The sequence below is a fragment of the Boleophthalmus pectinirostris genome, unplaced genomic scaffold (genome assembly GCF_026225935.1).
Source record: "Boleophthalmus pectinirostris isolate CB_2022bp ecotype Guang Dong unplaced genomic scaffold, ASM2622593v1 HiC_scaffold_21, whole genome shotgun sequence".
Taxonomy (NCBI): domain Eukaryota; kingdom Metazoa; phylum Chordata; class Actinopteri; order Gobiiformes; family Gobiidae; genus Boleophthalmus; species Boleophthalmus pectinirostris.
This window is the reverse complement of record NW_026571175.1, coordinates 30,884,792-30,896,185: the sequence shown is the minus strand read 5'-3', so window position 1 is coordinate 30,896,185 and position 11,394 is coordinate 30,884,792.

Genomic DNA, 11,394 nt, shown 5'->3' with positions numbered 1-11,394 from the left:
GAGTAAATAGATATTGGACCTCAAAAAAAATTTAAAAAAATGTTGAGCAGCATCCAAATTTGAAATTTTGGGGGCCTACAGTTCCCACCCTAATACAAATACCCAATATTTGACAACAGATTCAGAATCTATGACCAAGAATCTACAATAACACAAATTCACATATTCAGCTTCCTATTTCTATTTTTTATGAAGTTATGCTCTCTCAAACATGCTTATACATTAAGGCTTCTGAAAAAGTGAGCATGGCCCTGTTACGGCCCCAGGCCTTGGTTCCAAATTGTTTGTGTGATTTTTGCCAAGTTCTCCTAATTCCTGCTGCAGGAGCCCTGATCCGTGATTGGTGGGGCAGGTCGACGCCCACCTCACCTGCAGCCACCACCTCTATTTAAGGAGATTAACAGCACCTGTTTGGGGCTGCTGACCTTGGTGGCCAGTCTACCATTTTGTGTTTGTGTGTAGTTTAGTTTAGTTCTGTTTTGTGCCTTTTTTGATTTGGTCACTCGATTCTGTTTGTGGGTTTATGTGGTTTAATTTGGGGAACTTGTGTTTTAGTTTAGTGTGTGTCCCTAAGTTTTACCACTCGTTTTTGTGTAAGCCTGCGTGACCCCTTTTCTGGCACAAAACTCTGTTTATTCTGTTGTTCTGTTTCTTAGTTTAGGTTGTTTTCTGTATATTTTTAGTCTTTTGTTACTTTACCTTTACATTCCTGTTAATTAAACATAATTTATTCCATTTTACATTTTGGTTTTATTTTTGTTACTTCCCTCACCCCAAACGAGCTGCGTCGTAACAGGTCTCAAAATTTCAACGGGCCATAACTCAGGGACGAGTCAAGGGATTGAGCTAAAAATTGAGACTCTTTCATCTGGTGATTTAAGAAATGTTTAGAATTTCTTTCAGCCAAATCTGAGATGATGCATAGGGGAGGGCGGCTGATTTCTTATGGACTGACCCACAAGGGAAACAGCAGAGGAGACCAGACAAGAACATGTTCTCCTTTTGGGACCCACTCCCTAAAAATGCTGGATTATGTTTTCTAAACAACTCTTAATTTAAATTCTGAGTCAGCAGGTTGGTTTATAATTGGCTCATGTAAAATCTAACATAATGATCTGATTTTCCAGTCTGTCCAGAATTCTGGGTCAAATAGTTTCAAACAACCCGGAGAACTGGGTCAAACAAAGACTCCAGTTGTCAGTATTCGCCTCATCTACTGCTCCAGAGAAACAGTTCAAGGTATTTAAACATGTTTATTTCTTTATATTTGTGATTTTATTTGAAAGTTTACACAGTTTAATCATTTTGTAGCACTTAATGTTACTAAAGAAAAGCTTGACCTCTGCTGCTAAGCATCGAGCTAATCTTTAACTGTAAATATTAATAACTATACTTGCTTAAATAAAGGAACATTGTGTTTTTAATCTGGATGTGAATGTGTCGTACATGAAGTGGATTTGATTTAATATTTCTCAAGCTTCATTTGTCCCAGAGGAAAACAGATTTGAGGTGTTTATGTGTGACCTCTCTGTTCTTCTTTCACAGTGGAGCCAAATCCACAGTTCTGAGCTCTGGACCCAGACTAAAGACTAAAGCTTCTGTTCAGTCACAAATGTGTTATGATTAGGATTTTATTAGGGTTAGACTTGTAAGTGTTACATTTAATAACATTATATTTTCTAAAGTAGTCATATATATCTTACATGTAACATGTCTCTGTTCTCATTCCAGAATCTGAGATAAACCAACTCACTCAAATGTCCATCACTACAAATTATTTTTAAAAAATACATTTTTCTTAAATAGCACAATGGTGCTCATTATAAACATTAACCCATGTGCTGGATAGAATTAACCCAGCAGTGTAATAAAATACAACCCAGAATTGAATAGAAAAAATAACCCCAAAAGCTGGGTTAAAATGATAACCCAAACTGTTGGGTCAAAATAACCCAGAGTTGTGTTGGTTCAATAGTGACCCAAAGCTGGGTTATTATTTCACATTATTTTTAACCCAACATTGTTTTAGTGCACAGAAAAGAGGTCTGTGAGGAATCTCTAAATTAGACAACCCCAAAGAGATTCTGACTATGGTGTCATTTTTGGAACCTCCAGTTCATTGTTGATATTTTTCTGTGGTTTGTCTCTGGTGTCGTCCAACTGTTACAGAATGTGTCCTTCCTTAAAGCGTGTAAGATTATCTCATTTAAACTATAGTTTTACACCAATCAAGAAGCAATTTGAAAAAATATAATTAAAAAAATGATGAAAATTAAATTACAGGAAGTAGAGTTTAATTTTAGAGTAATGACATCACATTGGCACAATCCTGTCCAAAAAGTTTGGCACAATTTACACACAAGAACACACTTTTTTCACACTTTATATTTTGAAAAAATGTTCAAAGATGCCACAAACTGGTCCAACTGGAACAGAACAACTGATAAACTCACGGAAATAAAAGGTGTTGTCGCCAAGACCTACCAGTCGACATTTTTGCGTCTCACACATTATATGCGTTATATGTTGTTGCCAAAGTACCGCATGTTTAAACTCCGCCTTGTTCTCCTCGCTCCTGTGCACACTCACATCTTTGACACAGAGAGAAAATGCACCCACTAGTTAATGTATTACACATATTTCAAAAGCATTTTCTGTACTGTGAAAAGGTTGAATCTCAGTGCGTCATGTTCCAAACTCTACACCACTCTTTATTTGAGGAAAAATTTGCAGAGAAACATTCATAAACCCATAAGTTGAATAGTCTCACCAGCTTGGAGCAGTATCCAACCATCTTCTGAGCTCTTCCCTGAAACAGAAAACACTCTGATCCACCTTCTGATGTCACATGGCAATACAGAAAATGCTCCATCGTGTTTCTAAACTCAATACACCTTCATCAGAATCATATGGATAATAATATTAATCATAACAACAATAATATAATTTAGCTCTAAGGTAAAAACTACCTACCACACTACACTACCACTGCATGACATCACAAGGTAGGACTGTGCGTGTGTGTGTGAATAATTGGTGGTGACTGTAGGGGAAGATTTAGCTGACATCATTAGTTTACCGTAAGTACAGTGAGAATGAATAATGAGAATGTCAATTGATAATTATCAGACAAATGCTTTTGTGAGGGCATGTTTTATTTTGTATTTTGTATGATGAACCTGAACAAAATGACAAAGGAAAGTCCACACCCAAGAGAAGAATGTTACAAAAGACGTGCTCACGTGGCACTTCCAGTCAGCTGTTTTTTTTACAAGTTACGGTATGGTATGTTTTGAGGTGTGTCCTTCACTCAGCAGTGGTGAAAGAAGTGCTCTGTTTTGTTACTTAAGTAAAAGTACAAATCAAGCCTGTTTAGTAAGTAAGTAAACTGCCTGGCCCAAAAAAGCAGTATACATTTGAGGTATTTTAGGTATGTGTACGTGTATACTTTTTAGTTTCACTTCACTACTTGATAAGTATTTTTTATTATACAGTAAAAGTATTTCACACGGATGTTAAAGAATCACTGGTCGGACCCAAATATGCAGAGGGAAAAAAAAGGTATTTTATTTACAAAAAATAGTCTTGGCGGGGGGATAGATTCCAGGGGAGGCAGGACGGGTCCGGGTTGGCTGCAGATGGGACGTCTGTGGAGATGGAGGCTGACCGGAGGCTTACAGAAACTGGTGGTAATGGGATGAGGCTGGCTCCAAAACGGAAGAACTGGGGAATGGATAAAAGAAAACAGGTAAGAGTCATAAATCTTCAAAAACGCTCAAAGACACAAAAAGCCTGAGTTGTTCACCACTTGGTTGACGGAACGATCTGGCACTGGAGAGCAGGTCAGCAGGTCTTTTCTTGCAGGAGTTGATTACTTGACGAGGATCAGGAGTGGAGCTCAGCAGGTGAGATGATTTGGGGACCCCCCAGGAAAAAACAAATAAGGTGAGAGAAAGGAAGAGGGAGCAGGGAAAGGAGGGGTAGGAGGGGCAGAAAGAAACCCTCACAACAGATGATGATTGCTCAAGCAATCATCATCAAGAAATACTCAAGAAATACTCAACTTTGTTACTTAACTACAAGTACAGAACGAAAAATACAGTAAAAGTATCACATGGAAAAATGTAGGCAAGGCAAGTTTTATTTGTACAGCACAATTCGTACACAAAGTAATTCAAAGTGCTTTACAGAATAAGAAACACATTAAAATCACAATAAAAACAAATCAAAACATAAATAATCATAAGGATTAAAATAAAAAAAGAGAGACATAAATTAGAGAGAAGAGTGCAGAATGAAAACCTTTCAGTCGCACGCAGAGTTAAACAAAACTGTTTTGAGCCTGGATTTAAACAGAGTGAAAGAAGAGTCTGTCTCACATGTTCAGACTGTTCCAGGTTTTAGCTGCATGAACCTGAAACTCTGACTCCCTTTGTTTAGTCGTGACTCTGGGCACCAGCAGGAGGTCGGTCCCTGAGCTCCTCAGAGTGTGAGATGGTTCAGATGGCCCTGACATGTCACAGATGTACTTTGGTGCTCGGCCATGTCGAAATCTACTTCAGTAAAAGTATTAAAATACGTAAAAGTATTTTGTGCGGATGTTGGTTTATAATAAAGCTTCAAAAGTAGTGATTTTGATACAGAATTGTGCAGAATTTTGTTCAACAGAATCAGTTGAATCGACACTGCCTGGCAAAAACATAAGTCACCACAAAAAAAAAAAAGGTCACGCACTCTAATATTTCGACGGACCGCCTTTTGCCCTTTAGCTATGATTAGGACGTTTGCTGTGGCATTGTTTTGATAAGCTTCTGCAATGTCAACAGTGGTGGAAGAAGTACTCAATTTTGTTACTTAAAAGTTGTATAGAGGATTTTTTAAGGGAAAAGAAATACAGCGATAGTCCTTTTTCAAATGTTGTGCATGTGTGACACCACCTTCCTCCTCCAAAGCTCCCTCATTAGAAACACCTCCTCCCCCTCTTTACTTTACAAATCACGCTTGTTTACAGCCAGTGCGCTTTCAGAAACACTGTTGAAGTGACCTGTCTAGAAATAATTTAGTGACCAACACATCGCTTTTTAGACCCTTTGTCTGCTTCAGTCGCGCAATCGCTAGAAGAGATCTCCAAGAATCACCTCAGACTTTGCTCCTTTTCCCCTTCTCTTCTTCTTTCAGCGACCTCAAAAACGAACTTTCTTTTGCGGTGAACTGGTCGTGGATTCTCGTCCACCATCTCAACAAACTTTCAACCACTGCATAATCCACATAATCCCCGCGCGCCGCAAGTCAGTTACACTAGAAACGTAGGGCGCTTGATTGACAACCTAACAGCCAATAGAAAATGAGGTAGCCTCGTTTTCTATAGGCTGATGTTTATCTGGCCTCAACACGTCCACAGTTGGTAGATTTTCATTCTTTTTTTTTTGGTCATCATAATTACAAGGCTGCTGCGTCTCTGTAATGGTATTTTAAACTTTCACTGACAATTTGAAACAAAACAAAAAAATCCTCCATACAACCTTTAAGTCCAAGTACAGAGAAAAATACTCAAGTAAAAGTATCACATGTCAAAATCTACTTAAGTAAAAGTATTAAAATACATACAAGTATTTCGCGCAGATGTTGAGGCTAATAAAGCTTTAAAAGTAGTGATTTTGAAACAGAATTGTGCAGAATTTTGTTCAACAGAAACAACTGTCTGGCCAAAAAAAAAAAGTCGCCACCAAAAAAAAAAAAGGTCACACACTCTAATGTTTCAACGCACCGTCTTTAGCTTTAATTACAGTGTTCGCTGTGGCATTGTTTCACTAAGCTTCTGCAGTGTCACAAGATTTATTTCCATCCAGTGTTGCATTAAATTTTCACCAAGATCTTGAGTTGAGTCACCACCTGGATTTAACTAAGTAAAAAGGTCTGAGCCTCCTCTTAGTTACTTACTGCATGGGAGATTATCTTTCAGCTGGCAACAAGTTCTGTAACCCCAAATGGTGCAATGAGTTGCTTCACATTTCTTAAACAACCATGTGGAAAGACACATCTCTTGGTCGTGGAAAAGATGTGTTTAAGAAGAGTCAAATCACTGGCTTCAAGCAGAGAAAACATCGAAAGAGACTGCAGAAAAACTACTAAAACTGGGTTAAGAACTGTCCAACATATTATTAAAAACTGGAAGGATAGTGGGGACCCATCGTAATCAAAGCTAAAGGCAGTTCAACGAAATATTAAAACATTCCTGTCCTGATTTAGTCCTGGTTTAGTCCTGGTTTTAGTCCTGGTTTTAGTCTGGTTTTAGTTCTGGTTTTAGTTCTGGTTTCCTGGTTTAGTTCTGGTTTTAGTTCTGGTTTAGTCCTGGCTTTAGTTCTGGTTTAGTTCTGGTTTAGTCCTGGTTTGGTCCTGGTTTAGTCCTGGCTTTAGTTCTGGTTTTAGTCCTGGTTTACTCCTGGTTTTAGTTCTGGTTTTAGTTCTGGTTTAGTCCTGGCTTTAGTTCTGGTTTTAGTTTTGGTTTTAGTTCTGGTTTAGTTCTGGTTTTAGTTCTGGTTTACTCCTGGTTTAGTCCTGGTTTTTAGTTTTGGTTTTAGTTCTGTTTACTCCTGGTTTGGTCCTGGTTTAGTCCTGGTTTTAGTTTTGGTTTTAGTTCTGGTTTTAGGCCTGGTTTAGTCCTGGTTTGGTCCTGGTTTTAGTCTTAGTTTAGTCCTGGTTTGGGAAGTAAGTAAGTAAGTATACACGTACAAATACCTAAAATACCAAAGAGCTATACTTAAGTACAGGACTTTTACTGTGTTACTTTGTTTTTCAGGTATTTTTGAGCGATAAAACCACCTGTAATTAAATCAATGTAAAGTGTATGTAAAGAGATCATTTTCACACATGGATTGGCCACCACAGAGTCCAGACCTTAAGCCCATTGAGAAACTTTGGGATGTGCTGGAGAAGACTTTGCGTCACCAGTGAAGATCTTGTGAAAAATGTAATGCAACACTGGATGGAAATAAATCTTGTGACATTGCAGAAGCTTATCAAAACAATGCCACAGAGAACACATGCTGTAATCAAAGCTAAAGGCAGTTCAACGAAATATTGAAACATTCCTGTCCTGGTTTAGTCCTGGTTTAGTCCTGGTTTGGTCCTGGTTTAGTCTTGGTTTTAGTCTTGGTTTTAGTCTTGGTTTTAGTTCTGGTTTTAGTCCTGGTTTTAGTTCTGGTTTTAGTCCTGGTTTAGTTCTGGTTTTAGTTCTGGTTTTAGTTCTGGTTTTAGTTCTGGTTTTAAGTTCTGGTTTTAGTCCTGGTTTAGTCCTGGCTTTAGTCCTGGTTTTAGTTCTGGTTTTAGTTCTGGTTAGTCCTGGTTTAGTCTAGTTTAGTCCTGGTTTAGTCCTGGTTTGGTCCTGGTTTAGTCCTGGCTTTAGTTCTGGTTTTAGTCCTGTTAGTCTGGTTTTAGTTCTGGTTTTAGTCCTGGTTTAGTTCTGGTTTTAGTTTTGGTTTTAGTTCTGGTTTTAGTTCTGGTTTTAGTTCTGGTTTTAGTTCTGGTTTTAGTTTTAGTCCTGGTTTTAGTCTGGTTTAGTTCTGGTTTTAGTTCTGGTTTAGTCCTGGTTTAGTCCTGGTTTTAGTTCTAATTTTAGTCCTGGTTTAGTCCTGGTTTAGTCCTGGTTTAGTCTTGGTTTTAGTTCTGGTTTTAATTCTGATTTTAGTTCTGGTTTTAGTCCTGGTTTTAGTCCTGATTTAGTCCTGGTTTTAGTTCTGGTTTTAGTCCTGGTTTAGTCCTGGTTTAGTCCTGGTTTAGTCCTGGTTAGGTCCTGGTTTTAGTTTTGGTTTTAGTTTTGGTTTTAGTCCTGGTTTACTCCTGGTTTGGTCCTGGTATATTTCTGGTTTTAGTTTTGGTTTTAGTCCTGGTTTAGTCCTGGTTTAGTCCTGGCTTTAGTCCTGGTTTAGTCCTGGTTTAGTTTTGGGTTTAGTTCTGGTTTTAGTCCTGGTTTAGTCCTGGTTTGGTAAGTAAGTAAGTAAGTATCTAGTACCTAAAATACCAAAGAGCTATACTTAAGCACAGGACTTTTACTTTGTTACTTTGTTTTTCAGGTATTTTTGAGCGATAAAACCACCTGTAATTAAATAAATGTAAAGTTGAGCTGTTTAATGTCACACTGTGGGACATTCCAAGCAGAGCAGTGATAGCTCCACGGAAACAAGCAGGGGATGGGCACTCCACCATAAACGTTACACAGTGCACCTTTATGACTCATCAGTTTGTCATTCAGACGTCAATGAACAGACAGAGAAATGGTATTTAGTGTGACTTGCATTCTACTGTTACTATTTGTGGCTCTAGGAAAAGAGATGTTAGCACTATTCCTATGACAAGTGGCTGGTAATTTAAAAGGAAGTGCCTAGAATAAAAGAACAAAAACAAAAAAAAAGCCCACTATGATGCAATTATGTGCTAGTACAGTAAACTCAGGTTAAAACATTTTGACTGGGTTTTGTATTCACCCTGTTTGTCCAAAGGTCGCGACATCATAAAATCCTTTATGAAGGCAATTTCTGCAATTTCTGAACCATCTGCGAGCTAAAATATTCACCCAATCATCACACAAGTTGGCACACACATAACCGGGGCACACTGGATGTTACAGGTTGAAACCGGTTAAGGTCACTTAAAGGTCAAGGTAACCAAGGTCAACAAATAACTCCGCGAAGGATCGAGCTCGAGCAACGGGAGTGGACTCAGAATCTCAGAAAAATTATTATCTATTTATAATTCTATGCATTTGTATAGTAAAATATTAATAGTTTTTGAGATAATCACTAATTATAACAGTTCCTTTCTCTTTCAGTGTATGAAGGAACAAAAATAATTTCCATTTCTTCTTTTTCTGGTGATACACAACACACTGATCTACAGTTACAGAACTAACATACACGGAACTCATGAAAAATGACATTTTCGTTACACGCTCGTAAACACAAACATTCTCATGTGTGACCAACACAGATACACACATTACATTGTGGACAGTGTTGGGAAGGTGACTTTTAAAATGTAATCCCCTACAGATTACAGATTACATATCCCAAAATGAAGTTTGTAATGGAATCCATTAAATTACTTAAAGTGAGTAACGTAATCTGAATACTTTGGATTACTTGATATTGTCGTGCTTTTTAAAACTACATGAATGTAACAACCACATCCTGAAAATTCCTGTTTATTGTCTTCAAATTGTCTGTTGAGCCCAAGTCTCCATGAAGAGGTTTTTGTTTGCTGCAGAGAAGCAAAGACTAGAAATCGTAACATGAAATGTCTTATGTGATAAAAGAAAATAAAAAGTCCAGTCTTTCCTTAAGCATATTAAAATATTATTGATAGAGAAATGATTTCTATATGAGACTGCTGCCGTAAATTATGTCCACCTACTGTTAATGTGTCATATTGTTTAGACCTGGTTTTACTCCTAGTTTAGCCCTGTTTAGTCCTGCTTTTAGACCTGGTTTAGACCTGGTTTAGGTCCTGGTTTAGTCCTGGTTTAGTCCTGGTTTTAGTCCTGGTTTTAGTCCTGGTTTTAGTCCTAGTTTAGTCCTGGTTTAGACCTGGTTTAGTCCTGGTTTAGACCTGGTTTAGACCTGGTTTTAGCCCTGTTTAGTCCTGCTTTTAGACCTGATTTAGTCCTGGTTTAGTCCTGGTTTAGACCTGGTTTAGACCTGGTGTAGACCTGATTTAGTCCTAGTCCTGGTTTAGTCCTGGTTTTGGTCCTGGTTTTAGTCCTGGTTTAGTCCTGCTTTTAGTCCTGGTTTAGACCTGATTTAGACCTGATTTAGTCCTAGGTTTAGTCCTGGTTTTAGTCCTAGTTTAGTCCTGGTTTTAGTCTTAGTTTAGTCCTGGTTTAGCCCAAAATGTGAAAAAAAGGAAAATATCTCCATGTAATCCATTTATTTCAACACAGTAACTGTAATCTAATTCCCACTCACTGAAACAGTAACTGTAACTGAATACAGTTACTCATAATTTGTACTCTGATTACGTAATTCCGGTACATGTAATCTGTTACTCCCCAACACTGATTGTGGATATAATGATCATGTAATATGGGCTGAGGATACTGAGGGGATAAAAGAGGGTGGTGCACCTGCGTGGGTCAGTGGTTTTTATCAGTCGGCAGGAGGTGTCGGCCTCAACATGTGTTCTTATTGTTTGACTGTTAAACCTGGAATCAGTCTTGGAAAAAGCAGCTCTGGATCTGGACAAAGAGTTTGTTTTACTTTACTGCATAAACCACCAGTGTTGGGAAGGTGACTTTTAAAATGATTCCCCTACAGATTACAGATTACATTCCCCAAAAATGTAGTTTGTAACATAATCCATTAAATGACTTAAAGTGAGTAATGTAATCTGAATACTTTGGATTACCTGATTTGCTGTAGAGAAGCAAAGACGAGGAAATCGTAACATAAGATGTTTTGTTTGCTAAAAGAAAATGAAAAGTCCAGTCTTTACTTAACTGTATTAAAAATATTATTAATAGTTTAAGTTTAGGAGGTTTAGACACGTCCGTCCTCCGGCACCTGGTTTTAGTCCTGTTTTAAATTTCCTGTTTTAGTCCTGGTTTTCCTGGTTTAGTCCTGGTTTAGACCTGGTTTAGTCCTGGTTTAGACCTGGTTTTAGTCCTGGTTTAGACCTGGTTTAGACCTGGTTTAGACCTGGTTTAGACCTGGTTTAGACCTAGTTTATCTCTAGTTTAGATCTAGTTTATTCTTGGTTTAGTCCTGGTTTAGACCTGGTTTAGATCTAGTTTAGATCTGGTTTAGACCTGGTTTTAGTCCTGTTTTAATCCTGGTTTAGAAATGGGTTTAGACCTCTTTTAGATCTAGTTTAGACCTGGTTTTAGTCCTGGTTTTGTCCTGGTTTAGATCTAGTTAAAATCTAGTTTAGACCTGGTTTAGTTTCCAGCAATGAGTGGAATTCCCGAAAAAAATAAAATAACAAAAGGGGGATATAGCCCAAAATGTGAAAACAGGAAAATACCGCCGTGTAATCCATTTATTTCAACAAAGTAACTGTAATCCAATTACCACTCACTGAAACAGTAATTGTAACTGAATACAGATACTCATAATTTGTACTCTGATTACGTAACTTTGGTACATGTAATCTGTTACTCCCCAACACTGTAAACCACACCCCCATAGTGCCACTTTTTTTTAATCACTACATTTAGTGTTTAGTTTTTAGTTGTCCTTCCATTTAGCCAATATAAACAGTGTGAGTGATGTGTGAGTCGACCTGCATGTTCTGCAACTCTGATGAACAAACAAGGGCACATGATTCATCCAATCACATGTGGGTCAGCCTAATGTTTTATACACTCTGGTTTATATATGAAACATGAAAACAAGATGATCACGG